This window comes from Echiichthys vipera, assembly GCF_963691815.1.
Source record: "Echiichthys vipera genome assembly, chromosome: 20".
Lineage (NCBI taxonomy): Eukaryota > Metazoa > Chordata > Actinopteri > Perciformes > Trachinidae > Echiichthys > Echiichthys vipera.
The window spans coordinates 11,100,619-11,114,052 of record NC_139845.1 but is presented as its reverse complement, the minus strand read 5'-3'; the positions used below and the strand labels follow the sequence as shown (position 1 = coordinate 11,114,052).

Genomic DNA, 13,434 nt, shown 5'->3' with positions numbered 1-13,434 from the left:
TTTGCAGAGTTGAAAATCCCAATTTCTTCCCCAAAAAATTGGATTAGTCCCTTTTGAGTGGAACTTGTCGTTTGGTGGTGCAGTTTACTTTACAGTGCTTTATGCTGCGTGTGTTCCTATGGCAGGGGAGTGGTGAATAGGCCTCCCTTTGTATTTAGGGCGGCTTTACAATGATTTAAACCTGCTGTTGGAAACCACATGACTGCTTTTACTCGGACTATGTAATCACACAGAGATCTGCACTTAAACCCCCCTACCATGATATTACTGAAAACACACCTTTGATTATCTTTTTACACCTGAAAGTTTGTCTAGTGGCTAGTGACAATAATTACAAGTGTTTTTGTTAACCTATTTGCATCTTCACATGGGTGTGTTGCTTCATAACTAAATCAATGATAGATACTTCAGACTATTTGCAGGATAGTCTACTGTGTTTTCATCTACATCATAGCACTACCTTACATTTTTAACCCACATAACTGGCAGTTTTAAAAAGAAAACAAGAAAATATTCTTACTAACATCATTGAGAAATTTTAGTATTTTAAAATAATTTTTCTGTGTAAGTGTGTGTCCCCTGGCTACCGCTCAGTCCTGGTACAACAATGAGTTACTAATGCAACTGCCAGCAGTCTTATGATGGAGAGATAAACAAAGAGGACCAGTGTGAAGTGAACCACACACACATACACACCATTGTTCGCTCATTCACAGTATACACAAACAGCCAGTGACGCAGAACAGATACTACCAAGTGTACGAACACACGCTTGGCTTGACAGATATGGTGGAATTTGGAAATAGTTTACTATAAACAATTGCGGGATCAAAATCTGGCCACAGACAAACAGACATATTAACATCTAGCAAAATAATCAAAGCCTCCTCTGTGGTAGTTCCCACTATACAGTAGTAGTCTCCAGGACAACATTTTGCCATGATGACACACAAAAACAAAACCATGAAAACCAGCGTTGTTGTCACAGCTGGTAATGACCTGTTTTGCCTCCAGAAGATAGATGTGCTCTCATTATCACAGTTTTCCACACAGACACAATGCCACAGATCCATGTACAAAAACAGAAACATCCACATACTGTAAAAGCCACTATAACAGGCCGACACTGCCTGTTAGTAATGCCACTTCTGTACAATTTGTGGCTGATGAGGGCTGAAAACTTAATCTGATACAGAGTTGCTGAGTTTGTCATTGTCTCTCTAAAGTGGCCTTAACCCGACATAACTAAAGCAGAGAATCACAGAACATAGTAAACTGTCTAAATGTTCCTGAACCATCACTATACAATGCCTGTGCTGACATTAAAACTGGTACTGCCTTAAATACCATCAAAACAATATTGAAAAGGCACTGCTGTTTGTCTTGAACTACCAACCATCTGAACACAAAGCAGAAGGACAGCAACAAAGTAAGTGCACTGTTGGCTTTGCTGGTGAGCAGTTTAACCAAATGCAGTGGTTTTCAAGCACTAGATGGTAATCCAAAGGTTGGTCACGCAAAGATGAAAAAAGATCCCCTAAATGTTCTGATGAAAAGGGAACCTAAAGCTACTGTCATTATTAAGATATCAAAGTATTCTGTCTGACTAACAGCTGCATAAAATCCAAGCTCATTTTACTCAGATAACTGTCAAATTGCCTATATGCAAGTGTTCTCTCTTTTAACCATGATGCGAAATTAGGTTGCTAATACAGACAGACTGACCCAGGTTATGTTTTGTTTTTATGAAAAGTATTTTTGAGTCACTCCTAGTGACTAGTTTTCCTAGCAACAATTCCTGTTGTTAGGGTGTGGATAAAGGCAGGGCATCCTCTTTGAATGAGCTTGATAATAGAAGTTAATTCACATAAACACACAACCAACATGCATGTACAACATCTTCATGAGCTAACACACACAGAAACATATTGTATCTGGTAATAATGTTAACGCTCAGAAGTGTTTAATGCGTAAGGTACTTACTGTGCCTATGGGCAAAGTAATTAACTAACAACAGGCTTATTTGGCTGTGAGTGTTGGTACATTTTCACTTAACATAATAACATAAACCTTTTAAGAGAGAGGCACATATTGTTAGGTTTGTTTGTACACAACAAACACACATAGCCCTGATTTGAGTTGTGAGGGAAGGAAAGAAAGCTCAGACAGACACACAAAAAGTAATATAAAAGAATGAGAAAGGCAGCTACGCTGTCTTATGATCAATCAGTTTTGCACTGACAGTTCTCTACTATTCTTGGTAGCTATGTTTAGCTGCTCTTCTGCCTGGCACACTGTCAAAGAATGACTTCATTATACATTCAATTCTCGAGAGTTGTACTTCCAGTAAAAAACATGACGTACTGCTCAACAGCCATGTCTAGCTGTGTGAGAATTCATTCTTTGTGTAATTATGAATCAATATCTTCCAACAGGAAATTACTGCAAATTTCCAGGATATATGAATTTGAGACACAACTCAGATATATTAATTCCATGTGGTAAATTTACTTTGGTACATTATTTTCTGTTTGCGCAAGAGCAACTTGAGAATTACAGCAGGGGATAAGCATGCATAATTATATTTACAGATCACAGTTTAAAGTTTCTTCTTTAAAGTTTCCATTGCTGTTAAGTTGCAAAGGAGCAAAGCTGCACTGGGAAATAATGACACTGTGAACCCCCAAAGGGTCAAGCTGCACAAGAAGGCACTGATTAAAGATGCAGAAAGTGTTTCAACACAAATACCAACTAAGACGCTGCTCCATGAAATATCCATGGGATAATCTCAAGCTAGGGGACGGCCGGGCGTGTTTTTGTACATATAAAGTTTGGGTTCAAGACAAATAGGCTATCAGCTACCCAGCCCATGAAATATTTATGAGATGATCTCATGCTTTGTGGCAAACCGAACATTCAGAAGAACACTTAAATGGGATGGGCGTTCAGTAGTTTTCCAATAGAGCATCATATTTGTACGGTAAAAAGTGAATATTAGATAGTAAATAATAAAAATGTTATCTTCTTTCCTGAACTCAACAAAACTCAATAAAACCCCTATGATTTATAGTATGAAATATGTATTAAATCCAAACAGACGGACGATAAAGCAGACTGATTGGGTTCAAGTCTTAAACTCAACAACAGGAAATCAAATTATACTGCCCTACGTAGGAATATAATTTGTTGATGAAATAATTACTGCCTATTCCACATGGCCGGTTCTACAGAAAGCAGTACTGACGATATGTTACAAAAACACTACATGTTGCAGATGCCATTCTGGCGTAAATGAATTACATCACATGTACATTCACGAGACTTCAAAATGCAACAAAGCAAAAGAAGCTAGTCACAGAAATCATACTGAGAAAGAAGATGAACCGAGCTGAGCCACAGGACAGGAACAGGACTGACATTAATCAGCATTTCCAGCAGCTACTTAATAAGATAACGCAGGCTCTCTCGACCATTCAGGTACAAAAACAAATATGCTTAACTGCAACAAACTGAGACTGATACTGAACAATTCTCTCAACAAGGGGTCTTCAACGCAAGAGAGATGAAGCAGGGAACCCTACGACAAATATTGTATTAAACTGAGTTGCATATTAAATTGGGCTCAACAGCTTTGGTGGCCTAAAGCCTATACACACAGCTTTTTGTGATGCATACAATGCTAAGATATTACAATGATCATATTAGCATATTCATACAGTATTTATACATACATTTGGAAGGCACATTGAATCCTTCAGCTGCAAGGTAGCCACTAACTTACCTATTTGACTTGCCTATAGGCCAGTAAGCCTATCATCAAGATTGTGTAAATGTATTTATTTATTTTCCACAAATGTATATTTAGCTCATAATGTGCAGCATTCTTGTTAATTCTCAGACATATTTTTTAAGAAAAAAAACGTTGGAAAGATTATCAAACCCCTTGCAGTATCTCTGAGGACCCCCTGTTGAAGATCTCTGGTCTAAACACAGAGTACGTACAGTGGGAGTCAACACTGGTGAGCAAGCAAGACAAAGAAACCCAAACTCCAGCCAGACTGCCTTCTTGTTGACAGGGATAATTCGTACTTTCAACACACACACACACATAATGGGCGTTTTTATATGCTTAACCTGAGATGTTGCAAAACTGTCACATCTTACCATTGACCCATGCTGTGCTGTCAAATGTAATATAAGACTGCAGCCCCGTCGACAGGCTGTGGTGATGGTTTGTTTACACCGAGCTATAGCGAGCAGGCTAGTCCGCTAACAAGAGCTGCCACATCCCCAAAAGAAGCAAGATAACTATTTAACAGAGCTCGTGTTTATTCTGACAGCTCATACCTGCCCTTAGGTGTACGAAATACTGCCTTCACAAGAGTGATAATGCCCCCGTAAAGAGATAGAAAAGCAGTGCTTTCTTTCTTTGCTGGCTAGCAGATTATGCTTCTCCCTGTGTTGTTTTGACAGCCAGAATTAGCTGGATAGCAAAGCTGCTAACGGTAGGAAAGTCCTGGGTGAATTCAACAGTCTGAAACAAGGCAGAACAACGATAATAACCACCAATATAAGAATATTCACCCGTAATATTCACCTGGCCCCGATGTCTGAAGATGAAACCGTCCTCTGGGTAATGCAACACACAGTTAGTAGAGTTGTAGTCGTCGCTCTGCTCCTCTTTTTACTCTGAACGGTTGCTGCTGACTGTCGCTGAGACCAAACTGGACTCAGTGGCGACGTAGGGAGGCACTCACTGCGTGACGCCGCTCGCATGAGCTGCTGATAGCCAATCAGATCGCTCAAAGAGAAAAACTGACCAATTAGTGACGACCAGGAACAGGAACAGACATTCTAGAGATCTAATAACTGTCGTTGTAGTTTTTAACGACTTTGACAAAAGTAATAAAGATATTACCCAGTAAACTCTATTATTGGCAAATATATTCCTGATTTTTATGACAAATTTAGCTTCTGTAACAACACTGTAGAAACATTAGTACATTACAAAAATATTATATTTAGAGAAATTGAGCTCTTACTAATATTCAAACACCAAATGTATTTCTCCATTTCACCAAGTGCCAGCCCACAGTAGCTGCACCAAACAACAGACAACTCCGGCAACCCGCAATGCCGACCGCTTAATGTAAACAGAACGTGACAGAAAGTCATTGTCAAACCTGTCAAAAATATTAAAAAATAATAATTCAGACCAAATGGAAAATCAATTATTTCATTCTGTACCCCTCAAAACGCCCCGTGGGTGTATTATTTATCCAAAAATATAGCTTTTAAAAAAGATTCTACATATTCAACCTTTAATTTGCTCATTATCTTATATATAAATATTTATAAAGAAACTTCCCTCCTATAACTCTTTTTAAAAATTCACATCTAAATACATATTTTGAAATCATATCAAATGTAAAGCTAGCCTACTTAATAAAAACTAACCAAAACGATTAATTTATGCAAATCTTATCATTTTATAACGAATGAGGTAAATCCTTGTGTGTGTCTGCATGATTGTGTTGTGTTTTGTACTATTGTACTAACGTCCTGTATTTTATTTTCGTGACAATCTTGTTGTTTCTTGTTCCAACATATTGACGATTGGATTTTAAGGCTATTTGACAAGTGAATGTTCATTTGAAAAACTGAAAACTATTCCCTGTTTTTCTTTAATATTTTATGTTTGTTATGGTAACCCTGTGTATATGAGTTTGTCTTGTTCTGTTATTGTCTATTTCTGTAATTGTTTTTTCGTGTGTGAAAATAACTGTAAACATGAGAAAAATAATAATAATAATAATAATAATAATAATAATAATAATAATAATAACAATAATAATAATAATAATGATTTTATAAAGTTTGTGGACTTAATGGGTATAGCAACATTTTTAAGCTGAAACAGTAAGTGAACGGATAGGAAATATGATGTGAGCTGCGCCAATCTGTATTTAATATCAGTAGAGTTAAATTTGCATCTTCGTCAGTCTGTCAGTTAGAAACTTGTTTGGTAAGAAATCATCATCAATTGAGCAACTTCAAACAATGTGTTTTGTCAGGGATAGGCTGCTCAACCTGCTTTGGCTGTTGAGTTCACTTTTTTTTTTAAATGACAGGAGGCAAGAACAGGTAATACACAATAAATACAAATTCTGTCCATTTTTAATTGAATTGAGACATTGAGTATCACAGTCCTAGTGCAGTGGTTCTCAAACTTTTTTCAATAATTCTTTGATTTTTTTTCTTTTGCCAAATACCCCCTGACCACGAAAAAAAAACCCCTTTCTCATGGAAAAACAAACCTTTATAAAGAGCTACTATACCGGTTTACCAGTAGGCCAACATTACACACATTTAGGATACAATCCATAAGTTGTTTGTCAAATAAAAGAGGAAATTATTTTTTAAAAACATAGCAAAACTGCAAATACTGCGATTTAAAAAGCTGAAATGAGCAAATGTTTGATATTATTTTTGCTTGATACACAGCTCAGAATTGTTGATAATTTTCTGTTGATAGACTATTTTAATTGTTCCAGCATTAGCCTAGTAAAGCCTACATGTTGCTAATGTAATGTCTTCTAAAACAAGCCGTTTCCTGTATAATCGTCATACTTTTATCAGCCTAATGTCCATTAGCATAGTATTTCTTGCAGACAGGTCATAAATCCTCACCACAGGATGAGCAGCTATACGGTGAAAATAAAACACGGGCAGGTGGTGTGACAGTTCAACTCCACCACCCTCTCTGAAATGAGAGTCTGCACTGAGATAAAAATGGCCTCATACTGAGAATCACACCACCATTCACCTGTTCTTTGCCCTCTCTGCTCTCCAGGCCTGGGTGTACATATCCATGGGTGTACCATGCCAGAGCACAAACACACACACACACACGCACACACACACACACACACACACACACAGACTGCTGTACTGCAATTATGGTTAACTGCGATTGCATGATTGTGCAAATGGATTTATTGTGATGCAGGGCTCTGTCAGCTGGGTGTGTTGCTGCTCTCAGCACAGTTCAGTGCAGTGTCCCTGGTCTGGTTCATCAGGTCGATCAGCACTAAACAAGTTCAACAAGTTTTTTAACAGATATTTTTTAGTTTTCATGGGAGGAGAGACCTCAGACACACCACTTGGAAAAGGTGACTAATAATGCTGAAAACTTTGCTGCCATTGCTGTCTTATTACAGTTGTATCTTTGACGTCAGTACTTATGATTATTGGGCAATGAGTTTATCTTATCACATCTTACCTGATTGACAATCAAGCATCGTCAATGATGAGTGTAAACTTTTATTTCCTTTGAACTAAAAGGGCAGTACATTGGTTTAATTACACTATATGTAGGTTAAGGAGGGAAATGTGAACATGATTTTACAACATAGTTTAAAAATATAGCTATAGGTATGATTATATATGTAGATACGTTTAGAAAACCGGGTGTGACTGTCCAACTTATTTTAAATTGCTGACAGCATCTCACATACTGTAACTTATAATGATTTTAGAATGATTTTTACATAACTCATTATTCACTCCTCACACAGTTTTATTGACCAAACCAGAGTTTTTTTCAGTGATTGGGTTGAACTGGCTGGCTGGCGTAGAGTTCACCAACAAACTCCACCCTCACGCTCCAAATTATTGATTTGAAGGACTCAGTGTACACAGGCATACACTTGTCTAGCACTGATGCCGTGGTTCAACAGAGGTCATAGTGCCTCAAAATATGGAATGGATGGTTCCTTTAAAATGTGCCTCAATTATCCTTTTTTTTCTCCAGTAAACAGCAGCTAATACAACATTAAGATTAGTTCATTTAAAAAAAGAAAAGTCAGCCTAATGGTCATTGTCATTTGTCTCTGAATTAAAAAAACGTCATCGAATTGCATTATCCATTTGCAAAAATATAACCATTTTCAACTTATTCTTTAAAGATGAAAAGGTAAAGTTTGAGACTTTGAGATGGTGATTACTAATTCTCAACCATATTGTATGTTTTTCAGCCAGCCTTCTGTGGCAGATGATCTGAAATGCTATTTAATATATGGAACGGCTGGTGACCAAAGGGAGACCTTCAACTCCACAGCCAAACAGTGAACAACATGCATTTCAATTGGCAGGGTACAGCAGTTTGTTTGCATAACCCTGGTTTATGATTGCTCCATGTTCACGTTGCTAATCCAGCATTTAAATGTTCCTTTGCTGCTCTATCTGTGAAAGCACATGTGCAAGCCCTTCCTGGGGTAATGTGGCCATTTAGATAAGTAGCTTCTGTACCAAACTGAGCAACAAAACATATTTGGCTGCTTTATAGATTATTTAAAACGTGGCTGGACTTGGTGAGAGAAATGTTAAAGATTCAGTTAACACAGTCCAAACCTTGCACCATACGTGGGTTTTTTTTCTATATTGGGGGTGTGTGTGTGGGGGGGGGGGCTAAACTTATCATATAAATATCCTCTGTCTCCACAGAGAAATGCACACAGCCCATAGTCAGAAACTATAGGTGATTTTCCACTATGGTCGACTACCCAGAATGAGGCAAACACGGCCCTAATTTGCATGTGAGTCGCTCAGGAGCCTGTTAGGTAGAAAATGGCCCTGACGGAGAGCAGGGCATCTTTTGTCCCCTGAGATATACCCGATTGCTGATTGGATAACGCTAAGCGGGGTGTACTGCACTTTGCTGCCTGCTCCCCCTACCTCTCTCTCTCCCATTCACACACATACACACACACCATAACGTTAGAACTGCAGGCGGGGTGACAACCTGTCTGTCAACACACACTTTCACGGCGCCTCGAATCTTTAAGGTGTTTTCTTTCAAGTTACTTTTACATAAGTTGACATTGTGAATCATACTGGCCACCTTAAATCAAACTATTCTGTATTTCTCACTTTGAGGAAGTAGGGCGCAGTGCTGTATCACCGATCAGCTGATCACAAGTTTTACGTCACCTCCGGAGTCTCGTAAATCCCTCTCGGGCCTTTTTTTTGTAATGGAAACATGATGAGTGAACGGCCATTTGAGAGGGTGTGCCCTGAAACTTTCCAAGCGGAGACTTTATAGCGCCTTATACCTTTAAACGAGCCGTCAGGACTTTTGTACGGTTGTGATGTCACAATTATATTATATATAAGTAGAAAGTGCCGCTACAGTCATTACCCGGCTGCAATGACGGCGCGGGAACAGCAAGAGTGCAGATGCAGAAGACCAGGAAACACTCACTAATCAGAGCACACTATGCTTTTTTGGGAGGGCTCTAAAAGAGACAGGCGCTATAAAAAGGAAGTGGGTAAATACAAGTATATTCAGGACCCCAAATACAACCTGAAAATGAGCACAGTATGTGACCTTTAAATATCTAAAAAAAACATTAAAAAACAATACATAAATATATTTACAGGTAACCTAATTCTCAGTTCATTATACATAATGTCCTTCAAATTACACTTGTTATCCATTAGCTGGCACTGGTGTGTGTATGTGATGTGTGTTGAAGATACTGTATGTGTTGGGATACTGTCATCCACAACAGATAGATCACGCGGATGTGTGTTTTATATTATTCTTTTTAAATAATGCAAATCAAGTGTTTATTCATTCAACTGCTGTCGACCATGGGTAACAGTGTCTGCTAAAGTAATTAATAAACACATCGTATTACAAATTGTGTGATTGCTATGAAAATGTAAATGCAACCAGGAACTGTAGCATGTTTTCACATTCAATATGCAAATGAAGAAAAACAGCTTAGGACCTTCATGACTTGAAGTTTCATCATCTATGTAAACACTAGAGAAAATGACTGAGCTACAGTGTTCACGTCCATTGCAAACAAGCCTGAATGTAACACACATGATCAATATACACATGTAAGCAGGGTGTGACAGAAGACAATACTACACCTACCTCACCTCATTCTCTCATTCACAGGTCATGGAAAGTGAGTTATTAGTTATCACACTGAAGAACACACTGCGAATGAGGTTGTTATTAAAGTCTTCTAAAAGTTAATAATGCAGTTCATGCGTAGTGTACCCATTTTAATGGTATGTTGCTTAAAAAACAATAAAGTACATATTTCCATTCATTGGTGTTCAATGATGACTCCATGCAACCCTGTCTTCACCTGCTGCGTGTGATGGTTTAGAAATTATCCTCAACTTTCCATGAAGCCTGGAGTGGCTCTTTGCATTTCGTCGGGTGCCGCTGTTAATTTGAATAACCTTTTCATGGTCGCTGCTCTGAATTCTTCATTCTTCATTTTCATTTTGCAGTTTTTCATGAGCTCTTTTTCAAATGTTTTGCAATGGAAAGAAACACAGATTTACATTTGGTTTTATTAACAGCTACAGACTGCATAATCTTATGAAGCTATTAACAAGTTACTGATCCCTAAAATGTTGCTTTTGTGAAAATTGGATAGAGCAAGTCCTACTTGATCCTGCAGCAATAGTTTGTGCATACTCACATTTGTGTAAACGTTGCGGATCCTTGCATTTGTCTGGTCTGTGGCCCGTGTTTGTGTGTGTGTGTGTGTGTGTGTGTGTGTGTGTGTGTGGGTGGGTGGTTCCAGGTGTGTCCACTTTACACCCCATGATCCAACTGAATGAAATGCTACCATAGGTACAGCACATACTGTCAGTGAGCTGCTGTCTGTCACTATCGTGATCTCTCCATGTGCAAGAATGGGGGTTGATAAACTGCACAATACATTAATATGAATGAATAAAGTTGCTCTGGTATGAGAATTACAGTTTCAACTCATTTACAGCACAGCACCATCCAAGAAGATTAGATATTAAGGTTAACTGAGACCGAGCGGTCCATTCTGCTCCAGCTACAGCTTGTACAAAGCATATGGATGAATGAGCTTACAGCTAAGTGGCTGAGCATTCTGTGTGTGACTTGGTCTTTGAGCTGTGTGTGTGTGTGTGTGTGTGTGTGTGTGTGTGTGTGTGTGTGTGTGTGTGTGTGTGTGTGCGTGCGCGCGTGTGTGTGTGTGTTGAAAAGATAGAAAAAGAGAAAACTGAAAAACACAGAAAGAGAGCAATAACAGCAACATAATATGAATTTATGGCTGTGTGTGTGTGTGTGTGTGTGTGTGTGTGTGTGTGTGTGTGTGTGTGTGTGTGTGTGTGTGTGTGTGTGTGTTTGTGTGTGTGTGTGTGCATTTGTGTAAGAGAGAGAGAAAGAGAAAAAAACGAGGTTGTGTCTTTGCCTCAGCTAATTCAGATCAGAGTTCGCCTACGGATGCCTAGCTACAACAGCTGCTGGCTGATTTAACACACACACACACACACACACACACACACACACACACATACCACAGCAGAGTTTTCCTACAGCTTGCAAAATGATCAAAAGGAGCTATGACAGCATTGTGAAATACAGTACTGTAAGTAGCATCAAAGGTACTGATGTATCCCAATGACACCTTGACATAGTTTTACACTAAAAATGACTTCTTACAGGGAACAACATGCTCTGTATAACTGAAGATCTTGGCTTCTTTCTATTTGTGGAGATTTGTCTTTTTGAATGTTGTTGTTGATGTTGTTGTTGTTGTTGTTGTTGTTTCCCCCTACTGGACACAGGAAGAGCAGAAATCAGAACTCCTTCTCTCCTGCTCCAACATGTGCAGAGAACAGGCTAAGGAGGAATTACTGCACTTTGCTAAATGCCAAAAACTGCAAAGAAGTGACAAATGGTGTTAAGAGAAATTGTATGAGCCAGCCTTGAACTGCAAGAAACAGCAATTCATGAAAAGGTCCTGCAGCTAAGAACCAGAGGGTCAGGACTCTTTCTGTAACACTGTACTGATGTTCCAGGCCTGGTGGATGTGCAGATGTGCAGAGAAGCTTTTTGGTCTATTAAAGATACCTGCGGCTACATGTTTCGTCTCACTCTGCTGCTTAGCTGAGAGCAGAGTCAAAGCTGTAGAGAGTACGATAAGGGACATGTTTATAATGAAGTCTAGCTGCAGGACAAGCTCCAGATCACCAAACACCTGGGGAGACAGAAGTCAAACTTTGAGGTGATAGTCGCGGGGGCTGAAACAAGATGAATGTTTCTAATTAATAAGTTCCCCATAGGGATTTCCAGGACCAGGAAGATATAAATGTAAGAAATCGAGAAAGGGATCTTGTCCCCCTAAAAAACTTTCTGAAGTGATGATGTTGCTTTAATTACATTTTGCTTCTCCCAGAGATGATGCCAAATAAAAAAGATTGACTTAAGGCACAAATGCTGCAGACAGTCTGATGATAAAGTCAGTAGCACTCTCTCATGTCACAGCCAACTTTTCTGCCACAACACACCCCTCCCTCTGCAAGAACAGACTTCAAGTTCCCGTATTATGCTCATTTTCCGTATCATACTTGTATTTTGGGTTTCTACCAGAACATGTTTACATGCTTTAATGTTCAAAAAACACATTCTTTTTTCTCATACTGTCTGTTTTAAATAGACCTGTATTCACCCTCTGTCTGAACGGCTCTGTTTTAGCGCCCGTCTCTTTAAGCCTCCCTCGTGAAAAAGCCCAGACTGCTCTGATGGTCAGTTTTCCAGGTCTTCTGCATCTGCACTCTTGGCATCATTGCAGCCAGGGAATGGCTCTCAAATTGCACTGTAGCTGCACTTTCTACCGAAAAATAGTTTAGTTGTGACATCACAACCACACAGAAGTCCTGACGGCTCGTTTAAAGGCAAAGTTTCTGAATACAGGCTGTGTGCATTCCTCTGTGGATTATGCGTTTTGATACTTTAACACTATTTATATAGCACCTTGACCTGCTTTATAGTAGAGATAGACCTTGTATTACGCTTTTACAATATGGGACCTTTAAAAACTAGTATTAAAATGATAAGAAAAACTGGATCATTCTCAAAAGAGCAAGAAAATGCCTCAGAGATGACAGGATAATAAAATCACTTGCACTGGTCTGAGCTTCAGCAAATACACAGGTGAACACTTCACACCACAACACAATACATGAATACAAGTCTTTGTAGGAATGATCGGCTCAGCAGTTTTGTGTGATGAGAAATAACACACAATCCTCTATCACCCAATCAGGTGAAGAGGATTACACAGACAGAGATAGTACTACAGGTCGTTCATGCTGCCCTGGTCAGTGGTCTAATCCAATTAGCTACAGTAAGAGTGGCTAAAACTAATGGGATTGTTAGTAAGGTCACCGTACAGACCTGTTTAGCCAAGACTGCTTGATGCTCAGTGCTAAAAAGCTGTCGGCCCGTCTGATGGGATCAAAAATCTCGTGCAGGCGTGAGAAAATAAAGAAGGAATCCGAGAGAATGACAAGAATCAGCAGGAATGCAATAAATCACATCTTCAAGCGCAAGAAGAAGGCGGACAACTTCACGAACAGAGATAA

At 39.0% G+C, this 13,434-nt stretch overlaps 1 protein-coding gene across 2 annotated transcripts in view; it reads right to left on the bottom strand.

Moving 5' to 3' along the window:
* adipor2 (adiponectin receptor 2) overlaps positions 1–4,725 on the bottom strand; it is a 30,452-nt gene extending 25,727 nt beyond the window's left edge. The window contains exon 1 of one of the 2 annotated variants that reach the window (XM_083935121.1): positions 4,598–4,725. The gene's annotated coding sequence lies outside the window, so the exon portion shown is untranslated. Of the gene's footprint in view, positions 1–4,584 lie in introns of both variants that reach the window. The other variant, XM_083935122.1, reaches the window with a different exon arrangement.
* Between the last annotated feature and the right edge of the window lie 8,709 nt (positions 4,726–13,434).